At 40.8% G+C, this 19,996-nt stretch overlaps 1 pseudogene; it reads right to left on the minus strand.

Annotated features, from left to right (window-relative positions):
* Positions 1-9,927, minus strand: part of LOC107812156 (tRNAse Z TRZ4, mitochondrial-like) — a 30,153-nt pseudogene extending 20,226 nt beyond the window's left edge.
* Positions 9,928-19,996: the final 10,069 nt, after the last annotated feature.

A 19,996-nucleotide genomic window follows, 5' to 3' on the forward strand; every position in this document is an offset into this window, starting at 1 on the left:
ACACCAGAATATCATCAATGAATACAACAACGAACGAATCCAGATAAGGCCGAAATACATTGTTCATCAAATGCATGAACGCTACTAGGGTATTGGTCAGCCCGAAGGACATAACAAGAAATTCATAATGACCATATCTGGTCCTGAAAGCAGTCTTAAGAATATCTGGATCCTTGATCTTCAACTGGTGATAGCCCGAACGGAGATCAATCTTGTAGAACACTCTCGCTCCCTGAAGTTGGTCAAATAAATCATCAATGCGAGGCAAGGGATAATTGTTCTTAATTGTTACCTTGTTCAATTGCCTATAATCAATGCACATTCTCATGGTGCCATCTTTCTTTTTCACAAACAGGACTGGCGCACCCCAAGGTGACACATTAGGCCGAATGAACCCCTTATCTAGGAGTTCCTGAAGCTGCTCCTTCAATTCTTTTAACTCCGCTAGTGCCATACGATACGGCAGAATAGAAATGGGCTGAGTGCCCGGCACCAGGTCAATACCAAAATCAATATCCCTGTCCGGTGGCATGCCCGACAGGTCTGCAGGAAAAACATCGGAAAAATCCCTCACAACTGGAACAGAATCAATACTAGGAGTCTCAACTACAATATCCCTCACAAACGCTAGATCTGAAAGGCAACCCTTCCCAACCATACGTTGGGCCTTCAAGAAAGATATCACTATACTAGGAACATAATCAGTCACACCACGCCACTCGGTCCGCGGTACACCCGACATAGACAAAGTGACTGTCTTAGCATGACAGTCTAGAATAGCACGACACGGAGATAGCCAATCCATGCCCAAAATAACATTAAAATCCACCATGCTCAATAGCAATAGATCTACTCGGTTCTCCCGACCCCCAATAGTCACCACACATGATCGGTACACACGGTCTACAACAACAGTATCGCCCACTGGGGTAGATACATGAATAGGTAAAGCAAGAAACTTATGGGGCATACCCAAATTAACGGGCAAAGTATGATGACACATAGGAAAAGGTGGAACAGGGATCAAATAATACAGAGGCATCTTTGTAGCAGACTGAAACAATACCTGTAATGACGGCATCTGAAGCTATGGCATCTGGCCTGCCTGGAAGTGCATAGAAACGGGCATGACCGCCTCCTGATTGACCTCCCCCTCTGGTGCGACCCCTGGCTACCTGACCTCCACCCCTAGCTGGTTGGGCAGGTGGTGAAGTAACTAGAGCAGTAGTCGAGGGCTGACCCCTCTGCTGGGACGAACTAGCAACACAACGAGGACACTGCCTCCACACATGCCCAAACTCTCCACACTCAAAACAACTCCCAGGTGCTGGAGAAGGGGACTGAAGGGAACCCCTCACATCAGAGTGACTAGCTGATGCACTCGGCATAGAAGAACCCTGAGTTGATGGGGCACGAGATGAACTCTGATCTGGGAGGGCGCAGAGTGAAGTCTGGCCCTTCTGAGACCCATGACAACCACGACCTGAAGATGCCCCACGATACTCTGGACGGGCTAACTGAGCAGGCCTGAAAGAACGACCTCTACCATGCTAGAACTGGCCCCTCGAAGGAGCACCACAATAAATGCCAGATCCTCGAGGCCTCTTGGCCTCTCTCTCTTCTCGATCCTGACAACGAACCGTCTCAATCTCGCGAGCAATATCAACCACCTCCTCGAACGTAGCACCCAATACTCTCTCTCTGGTCATAAGAATACGGAGATGGTAGTTAAGGCCATCAACGAATCTCCTGATCCTCTCACGATCTGTCGGATACATCCAGACGGCATGACGAGCCAACTCAGAATACCTCGCCTCATACTGTGACATAGTCATATCCCCTTGCTTCAGCCACTCAAACTGTCTACGCAGTTCCTCTCTGCGGGACTGCGGTACATACTTCTCCAAGAAGAGAGTGGAGAACTCCTACCAAGTAAGGGGCGCTGCACCAACCGGCATACGCCTCTTATACGCCACCCACCAAGTAAAGGCAAACCCAGTAAACTGAAAGGTGGTAAATTCCATACCACTAGTCTCAAGAATCCCTGTTGTACGGAGCATCCGCTAACACTTGTCAAGAAAACCCTGGGCATCCTCGCCCTTAGCACCACTGAATGACGGAGGCTGGAGCCTACCAAACCTCTCGAGACGACGCTGGTCATCCTCTGGCATAACTAGTACAATGAACTCCTGAGCTGGTGCAACCGGCTAGGCTAGAGGTGCCCCCGGTGTCTGTAGTCCCTGCACTACCTACTCAGGTGTACGAGTAGCGGGGGTCTGATTGCCTCCCCCGGCCTGTGAAGTAGATGCTGCTATAGTGGCTGAAACTGCCTGAGCCAGGCCAGCATAAACTGATAAGATCTGTGCCAAGGCCTCCTGAAGACCCGGAATCACGATGGGCACAGCTGGTGCTTGAACTAGTGCTGCTGGAACATCCATAGCTGGAGCCTGATCCAGAGGTAGGGCAGCTGGTGGATCTACAGGTGTTGCCCTCGCTGCTCTGCCTCTGCCACAACCACGACCGCTGTTGATACCCAATTTTTTCCTATGTATTTTTTTACAAAATACTTTCAAAATAGCATGTACATGCACATATAAGCATGCCCTAAGTGCAAAATCTATAATTATTCCCAAAATCATCAGTTTTGGTGAATAATTTATTTTATTCCCATATTTATACCAAAATATAGTTAATATAATTTTTGTATATTTTCACAAATTTATTTGGTATTTTAGAAGCTAAATTGCATATAATTGCAATTATAGCCTACTTTAAGATTAATAGCATTTTATAATTGTAAAATTGGTTCCAATATTTTTAAATTGATATTTATATTATTAATTGGGTCAGTACTTTTAATTTGCTTTTAAAATCGTTTTAACTATTTTATATAAAATAAAAAGGGAAAACTGGCTATTTAACATTTAGCCTCATTTCATTGCAATTATAGCCCATTCGGATTTCAATTTTAGCCTCAATTTAACCCCAACCTAATTAACCCAAGACCCAACCAAATCCGCCCCAGCCCAATCCTTAAATTAACCCGGCCCAGTTTTGAATTAATCTGAGCCATTGATCAAATAAAATCGCACATGGTTCCTTGGCTTAACCCTTTTGTTAAAGGCTCTGAACAAAACGTCGGGGCAGGGTCCGTCGTTTTGAAAGTTCCCGGGAATTTTCCACGGGAAGTTCTCTCCCAATTGGCAGGGTCCGTACATGGTTCACCGGGTTCTAACTGGAGGAGCCCTTATTCTTGCAGAGATGGATGGAGAAGTCTGGCCGAAGCCAATCAATTCAGATGCAGTGAAACGATATTATGTGTAACCACTTATGATTCCCTTAATGATGTAATTTGAACTACGCCTGACCTGATTCCCGTTTAAGAGGGGATACGTAGGCAGCCCTATGGGTTCGATCATAATTTAATAAAAATTCCATTTTTCCCCGCTATTGGAACTGGGGTTTGAGGAGGACCCTCAAAAGTCCGAAGTTAATTTTAGTTCATGCATCGCCAGAAGCGCCAGCCCAGTAAACTGGGGCAAAATTTTGAGGAGGACCCTCAAAATTCCAAAGATGTTTTTTAGTCATTCAGCACAACCGTCAGAAATGTTCGCTCTGCAAACTGGGGCAGAATTTTGAGGAGGACCCTCAAAATTCCGGAGAAAAAGAGGTTGCAATGTCTTGAACCACGTCGCAGTCGTTGGTTCATCTAAAGAAAACTATTTTTGATTATATATTTACTAGAGCATGCATAACTATTATCCGAATTGCTATTGTTTAGCCACGCTACCCCAATAACACACAACGTCAAGAGCCTAGGGAAGACGAACTAACCTTTCCCCTTACAGAACTCACGATTTTTCTTTGGATGCAGGTACTCAATTCGCAATATCATTAGGTATATTTATGCACTCTCAAGAATACAACTTCTCAGAATCATCACTTGTCCGCAATTGCTATCCGTATATAATCTCCCCAGCAGTTATATTGTCGTAATCGGCTATCAGCTAAGAGATCTTACTACTAATCATCCTTTTACATTCTTGCACTGCATAAGGCTACCTTTCTGCCTTCCGAGACTAAGCACTGTCTCCATCTGCATTTTTGCATTGCATAAGGCTACTTTTCTGCCTTCCGAGGTTAAGCTCTACCTCCATTATCATCTGTATAAGGCTACTTATCTGCCTTTCGAGACTAAGCACCGTCTTCATCTGCATTTTTGCATTACATAAGGCTACTTTTCTACCTTTCGAGGTTTACCTTTCTGCCTTTCGAGACTAAGCTCTGTCTCCATCTGCATTTTGCATAAGGCTACCTTTCTGCCTTCCGAGGTTAAGCTCTACCTCCATCTGCATTTCTCTGCATTGCATAAGGCTACCTTTCTGCCTTCCGAGGTTAAGCTCTACCTCCATCTGCATCGCATAAGGCTACCTTTCTGCCTTTCGAGACTAAGCTCTGTCTCCATTTGCATTTTGCATAAGGCTACCTTTCTGCCTTCCGAGACTAAGCATTGTCTCCATCCTGCATTTTTCTGCATTTTGCATAAGGCTACCTTTCTGCCTTCCGAGACTAAGCTCTGTCTCCATCCTGCATCGGCTGAAAGATCGCCACCTTATCTTTCTCGCATGGCCGAAATATCGCCACCTTTTATTTACGTCTTGCATCGGCTGAAATATCGATGGAATCCTACATTTCATGGGCTGAAAGATCGCCACCTTCTACATTTCATGGGCTGAAAGATCGCCAAATTGTCCAAAGGCATCATTGTTCGGAGACATCATTTGCATAGCCCGAGAATGCCATTCCATGGCCTGAGGACCCCATTTTATCTTTTGCATATCATTATTCAAAGGCATCATAGTTCAGAGTCATCATTCTCATAGCCCGAGAACGTCATTTCATAGCCTGCGAATCCTTTATCATACGCTTCATGGCCCAGAACATCATGGTCCGAGGACATCATCCTACCCGTCCGAAGACATTATTCATGGTCCAATGGGAACTTGCATCACGTTTAAGTTTATGCAGGATATATGTTTGTATTGATCACCTGCAGGTACACCGACTATCAACAACCGTCTCAGCAGGAGCGATCCCGCTCCGGTTCCCGCAGTCTATTTGATTTCAACCACCTTTCGCAACATAAACATCGCGTCCGTTCCTTTCGAAAATCTCCATCGGCATATTCCGCCAATTGATCTGAAATACATATGGCCTGATTCCTGTGAGACCAGGGATATGTAGGCAGCGCAGGAACCAGAGCTCGGTTAAAACTCCTTTTAAATCGCCACTTTCGGTCAAAATTGGCCATCTTATCTTTACCCGACAACTCTTTCATCCTTCCCGGGTAAAGAGGGGCATCTGTTGATACCCAATATTTTCCTATGTATTTTTATACAAAATACTTTCAAAATAGCATTTACATGCACATATAAGCATGCCCCAAGAGTTTTGGTATTTTTTCCTAATTTTTAAGATTTTTGAAATCAATTTATTGTCTATTTTAGCAGTGCAAAATCCATAATTATTCCCAAAATCATCAGTTTTGGTGAATAATTTATTTTATTCCCATATTTATACCAAAATATAGTTAATATAATTTTTGTATATTTTCACAAATTTATTTGGTATTTTAGAAGCTAAATTGCATATAATTGCAATTATAGCCTACTTTAAGATTAATAGCATTTTATAATTGTAAAATTAGTTCCAATATTTTTAAATTGATATTTATATTATTAATTGGGTCAGTACTTTTAATTTGCTTTTAAAATTGTTTTAATTATTTTATATAAAATAAAAAGGGAAAACTGGCTAGTTCCTTAAGCTATTTCTGCAAAGTTAATACTAAATTTTGCAAATGAGAATTATTTGAATTACCTGGTTCTCCTTCCTGTGGTTCACTGGGGGTTCCTCCATTTCCAGAATTAACAAGGCCAGAACGAGGATTCTCCAATATATTATTATTAGGTGTAGGTGTGGGTGGTGCAACAGGTAATCGACTAACTAGAGCCTGAAGAGCTTTGTTAAACCGTGCATCAATTACTTTTTGTAAAGCTTCATCTATCCCTTCAAAATGTTCAGATTGCTCTTGTTGATCAACACGAGATTCAGGAGCAGGAGTACCTTCACGAGATTGAAGTGGTGAATTTTGAGGGGAGGGAACCACGTTAATGTTCTGTAAATCTCCTTGATTTTGATAGATTTGATTTTCATGGTTTCCCAAGGTGTTTTCACTATTATTGTTGTTTGACATGATGATAACAACGGCTGGAATGTAGCTTAAAAGAGAAGATTATCAGATTCCCGGTAACGGAACCAATTTGTTTAACCAAAAATTTGAGTCTTTGGTCAAAGCTTAGAAATATAAAGAAATTCTGGTTACTGATAATCTGGAGACGAAAATAATAAAAGACTTTTGAGAATAACAAAGTAATAAGTAATTTTGTATTTCAGTGTAATCTCAATAATATTTCTTGTCCTTACAGATGTTGAGTCCTTCTCCTTTTATAGTTGATTCTAGGAGAAGATGTAATGCCTTTGTCTTAATGAGGCAATTATGAGCAATAAATGACATTAAAAGAAATGTTACATAATCATTTCTATTTAATTCAAATTCTCTAACGTATTTGATATTTAATACTGTATTTAGACTCTTTTACGTCATCAGATTCGTATCTTCAACTTCTTCCAATCTTCGGTCTTTAAATGACTCGAATAGGATGAGACTCGTACCTATTTGAGTAACGGTCCACACCTATGTTGTTTTCTTCTCCTCATATCTGTTGTCTCCCATGCCTCTTGGCTATTTATTGCGTTTTAACCTTTTGACCAGTCCATGTGTCATGACATGTCATCTTCAATATTTAGATTCAATTTTTTTCCAATACAATAACTGATACCTAACGTGACCTGCCCGATGAATAGAAAAAATCTACACAAGTTTGCACTGACCTCATGTATAAGAATTTTTGCTCCAAGAGATGCTTCTATAACTTCTGAGCATGGCCTTGTGTCACCAGAGTACACAACCTTCCAACCTGGTACTACTTTTCCGCAATTCATTCTTTTTGCTGATTCTAAGATGATACCAAATGCCTCAGGATAGTGTACAACAGGGAAGCTGATGAATCTCACTAGCCTTCTTCACTGAGAACATTCTTGAAACGCTTAAGCAATTTTATGTCATCAACTGGAGTGCTTGGCTTCATTCTTTTCGAACAGCACAGCAGAGAACTGTCTTCGGAAAGAGAAGTTAACACAATATGATCTCTACTTTCATCATTCATGCCCTCAGAACTCATTTGATGATCCTTGTCAAACATAGCATCAGCTTCCATATCATCCCACTTAGCCACTGTAGTGCTCCTACAATCGAGGAACAACATGTCTAGGTCTTCTAGTTTTTTATAATCCTTGAGAAACTCCCCAACCTGCTCGGGTTCAATAACCAGCATGGGTTTATGGGGTACTCCCTTCAACAAATCGCGTCTCAAAGCAAGTATTCGTGCCAAACTTGCGTGGTGATCAGCATGGATATGAGAAATCCAAATGCATTTAAGAATTCTAACTGCACTGTCTGCACCATTGATGCCATATCTGTTCAATGTTATTAAACAAATTAATTCATGCGGTTGAAAGAAGGCCTGGAGTGAAAAATAAAATAGAAAAATGATAAAAGAGGTTCTGAACAATATAGAATAAATCCTAAGAGTCCAATGCTATTACCTTCTCTTTAGTTGTGCCAGGATTCCTTCTCCACAATCAAGGAGTAAGCCCCCTTTAAAGAAAAGATTAAAATAGATGGAACTAACATTTCGATATTTTGAAGGTATAGAAGAACCGGTGCCCAGAAAAACAATCTCCAGATCATCTCTCTGGACATTTTCCAGACACCTAGGGGCAGCATGTCCAGCCAACGATGGATCTCCAGTCATGACTTCACTGTCCTGCCTGGTGAATAGTTCCACCTCATCTTCTTTAGGTTTGTGCCAAAATGTGCTTATGTTCTTTGCAGCATCAGCAATCTCAGGAATCTCTGAAAGTAACTCTTTAATGAACACTGAGGAGGTCATTTGATTTTGAACACTTGATCTGTCCAATCCCAGACGTCTAGGGGGACGTAAGGTGAACTGTTCAACAGGTTAGATAAGAAAAATTCATAACAAGAATGGCCATGCAAGGGTATACTTTTGCTCCTTTTGAAAAGTGAATATAATTTCCAGAACATCCATAGTGCTGATGATTTCTAATACTGTTACCTTTCCCAGAAAAAATTAATCTTGGAGTCAACAATACCTTTAAGATATTTTCAGCAGATATGCCACAAACCTTCGAGATTGAACCCTGCAACGACAAGTATCATATCACCAGCTTTCATCGAATATTTAAGATGTTCTCACAAGTGACTATCAACTTTTAGAGCTTAAAACAAACCTCCACTTGTACCTTGATAATTGGTGCTGCAACATCATCATTCTGAACAGAAAGAAGACTAGGAGCAGGAAAAAGCTGCGGACACAAATAATGTAGTCTTGTGGCTATTCTCGCAATAGATTCTAGAATTGGAGTTTATTTATGCTTCCTGTAACAGAATGACTATGAACCAGTGTTGATATGGAAAAATCTAAAATAATCATGAAAAGAAGTTATGGACCTTGTAGTTTTTGCCATAATATGTTGGGCAGAACCAAATTTCCTCATCCATTTCTCATAAACTGGACTGCTGACAACAGTAACAGGGCTCAAATGAATGATGCAGTTCACAACCTTGGTGGTCTCTGGGGAGTTACTTTGGGAATCTGAATAATAGGCTTTAAGAGCTTGTGCAGACAGTAACTCTTGTGCTTGAGGTTCTGTTGGACAGTCAACAATCAGTACAATGGGACCAGGAATAGGTGGGCCTATTACATCATCTAGATGGACCTGAATGAGGCAAAATGAAAGTCTGCTGCAATTTAATAACTTCAGAGGCACAAGAAATGCAGAAACGAAGTCTATAATGTAGTTCTAATGAGTGTAGAACTGATCTCGATATCCAGAAGATCTGACTTCACACTGATCCCATTTTGCAGTTGTCCAAGCTTTCTCCCCTTTTTGAGCCCACAAGCTTTAGCCTTTCTGGGGTCAAACTCCCCTCTGATGTCATGTAGGTTACAAATATATACAACGGAGGTATCATTTGAACTAAAATGAGATCCATCCAAATGGGGCGGTGTTAGGAGAATAGCTGATATACTAACTGCCTTGAACTTGCTTTCAGCTTGCAGCTCCTCCGCATGTAGAGAAGAAGCTAGTGCAGCTCCATTTCCATGAACCATAACATTGTCACTTTGTGGGATGATATGTGATTTGACCATGGTAGCAGGAGGGACAAAATTCTTTGTTGCGTTAACCAATAAATCAAGATTTGGAGGACCCCATATGTCAACCTTAAAAGACCAATAGAGATGTTTTTAGTAAGTAATAGCACCATTGTCGCTTTCATTTTAATGATAAGTGTCATATGAAAATAGGGGACGTAAGCACTGGACTGGTACTATTTAATATTTAGCCTCATTTCATTTCAATTATAGCCCATTCGGATTTCAATTTTAGCCTCAATTTAACCCCAACCCAATTAACCCAAGACCCAACCAAATCCGCCCCAGCCCAATCCTTAAATTAACCCGGCCCAGTTCTGAATTAATCTGAGCCATTGATCAAATAATTAATCAACGGCCCATGGACGACCTATACTCACCTCCTCCGGCTCTTGCATGCCTGATGCTCGAAGGATCGAGGCCAGACCTCGAAGGTCTTCACTCATACCTTCACCGATTCGAAGATTCCGGCCATCTCCAACCTTGCTCCGGTGGCTCTTGTTCTTCTGAGCCTGTTTCTGACCTCATTCGACTTAGATCGGACTTTCTTCCAAGCCTTTCTCATTTCTAGGGTTTCTCCGAAACCCTAAGCTATTCGAGGTTCTTTCCCTGTTTGTTTTCTTATATCTATTCTACATCTATGTTCTACTGGAGTTTGGAAACGTTTTTCCCAATCTTTTCTTTCAAGATTTGTTTCTCTTCGATTTAGGGTTTCTGAAAAAATCTTAAAATGTTTTCTGACTCTTTTTTTTTTGTGTGTGAATCTGTCTATGTTATGTTTGTATGTTCTCTTTTCTACCTAGCATGTTCTTCTCCTGTATCTTTATGTTTGCCTTATTTTGCATGTTCTTCTATTGTGCTCCATTCTTTATTCTACTGGTTTCTATATCATGCTTTCACACGTTTATCTTATGTGTTCATTTACTCCTGTGTTCCTTTACTGTATTTTCTACTAAGCTCTTAGTTCTTATTTGCCTTCTTCTGGACTTTGTTCTTTCTAAACATGTTTCATCTACTGTTTCCTTAAGTTTACACTACCTCTTTGTCTTCTGAACTTGTTTAAGTTCCAAGCTTTTCTTAAAACATGTTCTTTATGATTCAAATTAGCTTTTTCACTATGTTTGTTTCGAACCTGCTATTTTACCTGTTTGTTTTCTCATGAGTCTCTGAAAAAGACCTCTGAGCCTGTTTCAGTTATTTTTCTTCTCGTCTCTACATCTGATTCGAGTCGAAAACCCTAGGATTTAGGGTTTTGGCAAATTTAATCTCGTGCTCGGACTAGGGTTCTTTATGGAACCCTGGATTCTCTAAAACTAAGTTTGAGTCTAGGTACTGAATTTGAGCCTCTTTGTTTATAACTCTGAACTTTTCTATACTAGATTCTATCTAATTAGCATGACAATTCTTTCTTGTTTGACATGTTTGTGTGCTTTATATATGAGAAATTTTTTCTTCAAAAGGGGTTTTGTCAACTACTAATTGATTGATTCTGAAATCCTCTAATGGGGTTTGATTGATTGTTACTGATTTTCTTTGATTAAACCTTTCTTCACCTTTTCTGGTTGGGTTCATACCAAAACTTAAATTCTGATTCTACTGAGTGTTGATTGATTGCCTTTCCTTATTTGCACAAACCGTGTTGCGATCAAACTCTTTCCTTAAATAGTTCCTATGTATTTTCCTTTCTTGTACTACTTTGGAAAAGATTCTGATTAAATCTTTCCTTAATTACCTTCTACCCGTTTGAAATCAAATCCCTTAGCTGAAGGGAAATTCTATGTGAATGATTGTAAACTATTTTCTTACCTTTCTTACTTGCTTCTCTACACTATATAAAGGGACAATTCAATACTTTTTATAATAGACTTCGAATTGCATACTCTTACACACTACTACTACTTTCAAAACCTGCATTCCCTCTTGCTCTTTTCTCTACTGTTGTTCTCTGCTCCTGCTTATTATTAGCTGGGTGAAAGTCAAGGCAAATATACTACTACTACTTTGTCTTTGCATCCTGCTCTTGCTCTTTTACTGGTATGTCTTGATTCAGTCCCTAGCAATCATCCTAATGTGTTTACTTAGAACCTTTACATCTATGCCTATTACCTGCAAAGTTTGACATGTTCATATGCTGCTGTTTGCTTTACTTTCTTGCGAATGCTTGATCCATATACCTTTACCCTCTATGTGTTTGTAAATGGGGATTCAGGGCATGGCAACATGAGTTATTGTCCATGAACGAAATTTTAACCCCAAGTAAAGGGTGTCAGTATGTTTTATTGCTGATCATGTCCTTTGCCCATTTTTCCTTTGTCTACTGTTTCTGTTATGAATCCCCTACCCTTACCCCCTATGTATGTTGAGTTAAGGCCTATGATCTGGTAGCCTCTTAAATAGCTGCCCAGGCCTGAGCCTGGCTTTCAATAAGCCCTAACTCCTCAACTTGAAATGAAAAGTTGGTCAGGGGTGTGCCAGTACTTCAAGTTGCTTGGCATGACCACCAGATTATCACTCCCCCTCCCCTGCACTTGCACCTACTCTTAGATTTTAAGTTCTGCCCCCTCTTATGAGCCCTGCTTTGGGACCTTGAGTTCCATTTGAACTTGGACATTTAAGGGCTGGCCCTTCCACACTGCACTATGTCCTTGATTCTGAAATATATTTGGGGTGTAAGCACTGCCTGAAGTCCCTTTGAGACTCTTGGGAACTTTGACACATCCCAAATAAGAGAAAGGCTTTGGAACTTGATCTTTGGAGTTGGTTTACTTCATGATTCAGACAGAAGTGTGAATCAGGCTCTCCTTGGTTGGGACTTTTAGTTTTCTGATGTAATTTTTTATTTTATTTTTTTATCAATTCTGGTTTGTAATAATCTTGTAATAAACATTTGGGGTCGGCTAGTGGAAAAAGGTGGGGAATTATGCATGCAAGGGGTAGATATCATGCCTATAGTGGTTATCATTTATAAAATTCTGCATCTCATCTAGAGATCATGCCCATAGGAATTACTATGTTTTAAGGTTCTGCATTTTATAAATCATTGAAACTCTGCATTCTCACATAGATACCATGTCCATAAGATTTTCTGCATTCTTCATATAGACACCATGCCTATAGGACTTTCTGTATTCTGCATATGCATCTATCATTAGGCAAACGTGTATATAGGTTTAAATAACAATCAGTATTTTAGACACCAGGCCTATAGGACTTCTGCACTTCTATAAACGTTTAAAATCAGTAACGCCTAGATATCATGTCTATAGGATTCTTGCAACTGTTTAAGATCAATGACACTTAGAAACCATGCCTATAGGATCAGTTAATTGAATCAGCCTCGTTTCAAATCTAAAACTCGTCTTAAAATCTGCAGATCCCTTTTTCTAAAATCAGTAAAGCTTTTCCTTAAAATCAGTATACTTTGCATTATTAGATATCATGCCTATAGGTTTCACCTAGGCAAGTTTTAGGGTAAAAGCCATAAGTGCATCAGTCTTTGACAATTACAACCAGCAGGCAGGTCTGATTCGGATTTCTTATCTGAAGTATGTAATAAATCAGTCTGCCTCATGCATTTTTTTAAGTTTAATTCAGACCTAATCAGTACATGTAAGACATGCTAAACTCTATGCTTTTCTGACTTGAGGAGGTTTATTTGAGCCTTTCAACTGTTATGTGTTTTCCCATATCTACTTTATGTGTTTTGTTTGTCGCCCTAGAATTTTATCCTTTTAAAACCATAAAAGCCCCAACTCCCTCCCTTCAGGATTAGTAGTCTCAATGCCTCCGAGATTGATAGGATTGGGACGGGTAATAGCATGCAATAAGTAATGATACTATTCCGCGCTTTAATACCTTAACAGGGTGGGAAGGGTAGAATATGGATATGATGATCGGTGCGCTAATATCACGTGCGACCCCTCTTCTGAGGAGTGATTGCTGGATATTGCATTGAAATGATCCATATTAATCACAAACCTAGGACCCCCTTTTATTTATTCACTTCCTTTAGAGTTGTTTAAACTTTTCAAATCCTTTCTCTCTTTCTACTTACTTTCATAAGTTTCAACCTAATTGCAATGTTGTATGCAAGTCCTTATTTGAGCCTTGATTGTTTACTTGTAAAATCACAATTGTAGCATGGCCGGGAACCACACTTGTGGATCCTGAGGGGTGCCTAACACCTTCCCCTCGGGATAATTTCTAGCCCTTACCCTAATCTCTGGTCTCTTCATCTCAAACTCTTCTGAAAAGTGTCCTAATGCACTATAATCATTAGGTGGCGACTCTTCAATTTCTAAACCCAATTCTCGAAAGGGAATAGAGTTGTCCTCCCAATGTCGTATACCCGATTTCTGACCCCACGGTTAGAGAAAAAGGGGGCGTCGACAACCGTGTCCATGACCTCTGGTGGTCTTAGCTGGTGGTACTGGTGGTCGTCCACCTCGTCCGGTAGCTCGTTTCCACACCATCTGTGAGAGAATAGGATAACAAAAGTTTAGTACTCGGACCACAAGTTCGCACGACAAGAATTACAAGAATATGAAGTTTTTCCTAAATGTTCTGCAGCCTCTCGAGGATAAATACAGACATCTCCGTACCGATCTGCGAGAATCTACTAAACCAGCTCATGACTCGTGAGACCTATGTAACCTAGGCTCTGATACCAACTTGTCACAACCCTAACCCCGAATCCGGTCGTGATGGCGCCTCTCGTGAAGACAAGGCCATTCAGACCAAAACAGAACACCTCATTTAAACAGTTAAATACCATAAATAGTTCTAAAACATGATATAATAACCATAATTTGCGGAAATAACGATAACAACAGTAGAAACCATCCCGACACAGCCCAAATCGGGGTGTCACAAGTCATGAACAACCAATAAATCAGGATACCAGTCTACTAGATACGAAATCCGATACATAAGTTCAAGGACATGAAAATAGTAAGATAAGGGAGGCACGGGGGCTGCGGACGCCAACAGCTACCTCGTAGTCTCCGAAAACACTACCTGGACTGGGAGGATCAGCACTCAGGAGCGGACTCTACGATGCTTGAATCTGCACATACGGTGCAGGGAGTACTGTGAGTACTCCGACTCAGTGAGTAATAATCATAAATAATGGCTGAAAGCAAGAAAAATGGTAAAGGCACAAAGCAATTCTATATCAAGTAGTAAAAATCACTTAAAGCAGTAAATCAGTGAAGAAGTCAAATGAAATCCCTTTAACCAAGTAAAACAGGTAATTTAGCAGATGAATAATAAGTAGAAATCCGCCCCTCGAGTGCGGTAACAATCTCTCAAAACAGTATCAGCCCCTCGGGCTCACTCTTAGCTCATGATGGGTACCTGCACTCACTGTGGGTGTGCAGACTCCGGAGGGGCCCTTACGGCCCAAGCCCTTACGGCCCAAGCGCTATATCAAACCACCTCGTTGTATCATCACTCGGCACTCGGCCTCACATCACTCGGCACTCGGCCTCACATCACTCAACATATCCTCATATTTGGCCCTCGGCCTCACTCAGTCCGAAAATCATCACAAGCCCCTCGGGCATTTGTAAAATAGTAGTTCTCAGCCCAAAGCATCTTTTAGAAATATCATTTAAGTTTCAAATATGAGTAAAAGTGGCTGAGTTTGTAGAACAGTAAATATCAACAGCACTGAGTTCAAGTGATAAATCAATACAGTGAGGAAATAGTGATAAAAATCTCCAGAGGGTTCAAATAGTTGGCACGAAGCCCAAATATGGCAATCAGCCCAAATCATGATGATAACAAACAAGTTTCAGTCAAATACGCGATAAAATAATCAATCGGAACGGACCAAGTCACAATCCCCAATAGTAAATGACCCCACACTCATCATCGAGCGCGTGTCACCTCAATATAGCACTATGATGTGCAATCCGGGGTTTCAAACCCTCAGGACATCATTTACAATAATTACTCACCTCGAACCGGCTACAACTCTAGCTCGCGACGCCTTTGCCCCTCGAATTGCCTCCACGTGCATCGAATCTAACCAAAAGCATAACAAATATGTCACAATATGCTAAGAGAACAAATCCCAAACGGAACAATCGAAAAATATCAAAAATCCCGAAATTAGCAAAACCCGAGCCCCGGGCCCACTTCTCGAAACTCAGAAATTTTAGATCATTAGATTCCTTATCGCTCCACGAGTTCATACATACCAAAAGTTCTCAATTCCGACCTCAAATGGTCCTTCAAATCCCAATTCAAAAGTTCAAAATCCCAAGCCCTAGTTCTTCCATTTTTATAGCTTAAATTCCATGAATTTCTAGGTTAATTTCACAATAGAATCACGTTTTAGGTTCAAAAATCTTACCTCCAATTAATTCTCCTTGAATCCCTCTTCAATCACCTTCAAAAAGCTCTCAAAATACTCAGCTATGGAGGAAAAATGGCTCAAAATCGCGGATAAAATGTCTTATAACTTTCTTCCCAGTTCTGATATTCCTTCCTCGCGAACGCGGTCAAACACTCGCGTTCGCGATGCACAAATTTAACTTGACCAGATTTCCTTCTACGCGATCGCGACCAAGGGCTCGCGAACGCGATGCTTTAGACTCCTCAACCTACGCGAACGCGGTCCCACTTACACGAACGCGAAGAGCAACAACTCCTCGACCCTTCACGTGCCAACTCCATGATGCAAACGCGACCTACCCTCACGCGAACGCGAAGCACCAGCCTCCCACCTTCCGCGAACGCGAGGCCTCAAACGTGAACGCGAAGGCCAAACGCACACCACCCCAAAATCCTTCTACGCGATCGCGACTCGCCCCACGCGATCGTGAAGGCCAATTTCGTCTACAACAGCTGAACAGTTTCTACAATGATCCAACACCAACACTAGCCCGATTGGCCACCCGAAACTCACCCGAGGCCCCCGGGACCTCAACCAAAAGCACCAACACATCCTAAAACCTCATTCAAACCTGCTCCGATCATCAAAACACCTCAAAGAACACCAAATCTATCAATTCACATCGAATTCAAGCCTAAGTTTTCAAAAGACTTCCGAAATACGCTTTCGATCAAAAACTCAACTGAACCACGTCCGAATGATCTGAAATTTTGCACACACATCACAAATGACATAACAAAGCTACAAAAACTCTCAGAATTCCATTCCGGCCCTCGGATCAAAATCTCGCCTATCAACCGGAAATCGCCAAAATACTAACTTCGTCAATTCAAGCCTAATTCTACACCGGACCTCCAAAACCAATTCTGATCACACTCCTAAGTGATAAATCACCTCCTAACGCTTACCAAATTGGAGCTCGGGGAGAGGCAATTTTCGGGAGATTTTCAAAGAAAACAACGGGGTAAGTGTTCTTAACTTAATTTTGGTTAGATTACCCAAATCTATTACTAGTTTTGGCATTAAATCTGTGAATTTAGTTGGAAGGGTTTGAAAACCCTCTCATATAGATTTGAGGATTTAAGGGTCGAAATGTTTTCGAAATTTAGTAATTTTGGTATGGTTAGACTCGTGGTTGGATGGGGGTTCATATTCTCTAACTTTCGTCGAATTTCGAGACGTGGGCCCCACATGCAGATTTTTAGTTAATTTCGGATTTTATTGAAAAATGTAGTAGTTTCCTATGAAATTAATTCTATAATTTTTATTGACTAAATCGAATTGTTTATGACTAGATTTGAGAATTTCGGGCACAAATTCGCGAGGCAAAGGCTTGTTGGAATATTGAATTCGTTGCAAAGCGAGGTATGCGTTTGGTCTAACCTTAGCTTGAGGGATTAGGAGTTGTGTCTTATTTGCTATATATTATTTGTTGAGTACGACGTATAGGCATGGTGACGAGTATCTATACGTTGGTGTCAAGCATGCCCGTGAGTTTTATACTATGATTAATGTGACTCTGTTTCGAATTGTACATGCTCTATATGATAATTTCTATTGAGGAATATGACTTGTGGAAGCATTATTATTAATTGAACATGGTAGAGCATTGGCTCAAGTTGAAAATTGAGTTGTGAAGTAAATGTGAAAGAAGAAAGGAGAGAGAGAATCATGAAATTGTCTCCCTTGCCGGGATGTTATTGTTTTGATATTATTTCCCTTGCCGGGATTTGATTTTGTACTATTGTTCCCTTGTGGGGATTTTATTGTGATTTTATTTATTTCTTTGCCCTTATTTCTTGTGATTATTGTTTGGGTGAGGAAGAGTGTTAAAGCACGAAGGGTGATTGTGACGACCCAAAGGGGTCATCACCTGTTTTCTTATCCATTTTTTGCTTCTAAGGCCTTGAAAACCTCATTTAGAGTCGCCTCGATTTGCGTGCACAGTCCGTGCGCATAATCAGAAAGCTTAAATATGAAATTTTGTGAAAATGCTAAGTTTTGATGTTAAAATGAATAAGTTTGACTTTGGTCAACATTTTGGGCAAACGGATCCGGACCCATGATTTGACGGTCCTGGAGGATCTGTAGGAAAATATGGGCCGTGGGCATATGTCTGGAATCAAATTTCGAGGTCCCAAGCCCGAGAAATGTATTTTTAAGTAAAAATTGTTTTCTGAAAAATGTTTAAGAAAATTGGAAATGAAATTCGATTAGAAAACGATGGTATTGGGCCCGTATTTTGGTTCCGGCTCCCGGTACAAGTCTTATATATCTTTTAAGTCCTTCCTATAAAGTTGGTTAAAATCGGACGTTGTTTGACGTGTTTCGGACTTGAAATCCTAAATTTGAAACTTGATGAAGTTTTTGGAAAAATTCTTGATTTTGAGGTTTGATTCATTGTTTTTGAGGTTATTTAGGTGATTTGATCGCACAGATAAGTTCGTATTATGTTGTTGAGTTAGTGTCTGTGTTTGGTTAGGAGCCCCAAGGGCTCGGGAGTGTTTCGGAGGTGTTTCGGAATGGTTTTTGGCTTTAGAAGTGTTGCAAATTTTCTGTTGTTGTGCCCAGGGATTTTGTTCTTCGCGTTCGCGTGGTCTCACTCGCGAACGCATAAGGCAAAGATCCCAGGTGCCCAGTGTCTTCTTCGCGAACGCGGAGGTTGAGACACGAACACGAAGCTCAGGAGGGAGACCCTTCGCGAACGCGCCTTTCCACTCGCGAACGCGTAGGGTTCAGGGGAGGGGCCACCCAATTTGTCCATCATGAACGCGTTCATTCGCACGCAAACACGAGGGCTCGAGAAGCTGTAGCTTCGCAATCGCGAGCCCCTTGACGCGAACGCGAAGTCCAAAAAGCCTGACCCATCGCGAACGTGAGAGGTCTTTCGCGAACGCGTAGCTTTAAATCGCCCAGTTATTTTAAGTTTCAAAAACAGAATGCAAACGGGATTTCTCAGAATTTTACAAAACTTCTTCTTCTCCAAAGCTCCAAGATGTTCCTTGAAGTACTTTTTCACCAAAACCTCTTGGGTAAGTAATCTCCAACTTGTTTTCTTCCATTTTCCTCAACATCTAATGAATTTCTAAGCCTAAAACATATGATTAAAGGTAGAAAATTAGGGATTTGGGTAGAGATAGGGCTTTTTTATTTTTCTTGATTTAGACCTCGTTTTGGGGTCAGATTTGAAAACAAATTATATATTCGGGCTCGTGGATGAATGGGTGATTTGATTTTGGTCCGAACGTCATGTTTTGACCAAGCGGGCCTGGGGTCGATTTTTGGATTTTTGGGAAGAATGATGGAAAGCTATAATTAGGCAATGGATTCGAATTGTTTAGCATTTGTTGATGTTATGAAGTCATTCATGTATAGATACAATTAATTTGGAGCCGAATTCGAGAGGAAAAGCGGTAATTGAGGATTGACTTGGTCGTGGAAGTTTGAGGTAAGTGTTTGGTCTAACCTTAGCTTGAGGGATTAGGAGTTGAGTCCTATTTTCTATGTGATAATTGTTGAGTACGACGTTTAGGCATGGTGACGAGTATCTATACGTTGTTGTCTAGCATGACCGTGAGTCTTTATATTGTGAATATCCCGATTTTGTTGTGTCTGTCATGCCTTAGTGATGATTTCTATATGTTGTGAAAAGCTTGTGAAAGAAATTGTAACCTTTGAACTTCGAGGAGCATTGGCTCGAGTTATATTACAAAGTGTGAAAGTATATGAAATGATTGAACCCTTTTTAGCATTGGCTCAAGTGGTAAAGTGAGTTGAGAAGTAAAAGTGAAAGAAAGAGAAGGAGTTATTAAATTGCTCCCTTGTCGGGATGTTTGTTGCTTTGTTGATTACCTCTCTTTCCAGGATGCTGAGATTATTGATATTGTTCCTTTGCTGGGATTTAACTGTTTAATTTTGTTCCCTTGCCGGGATTTCTATTATTATTTGTTTACTCCCTTGCCCCTTTGTTTGTGATTGTTGTTTGGGTGAGGAAGAGCGTTAAAGCATAAAGGGTGATGTCGTGCATTGTTTGCTATGGTGAGGAAAGAGTGTAAAGCACGAAGGGTGATTCCATACCGTATGATGTACCATTCTGTACCGATTATCATTGACTATATGGTGAGGAAAGAGAGCAAAAACACGAAGGGTGATGTCGTGCACACTTTTGTTATGAAATATTGTTTGGTGAGGACGAGAGTAAAAGCACGAAGGGTGATGTCGTGCACATTGTTAT

Source organism: Nicotiana tabacum, chromosome 5 (assembly GCF_000715075.1).
Source record: "Nicotiana tabacum cultivar K326 chromosome 5, ASM71507v2, whole genome shotgun sequence".
Classification (NCBI taxonomy): Eukaryota; Viridiplantae; Streptophyta; class Magnoliopsida; order Solanales; family Solanaceae; genus Nicotiana; species Nicotiana tabacum.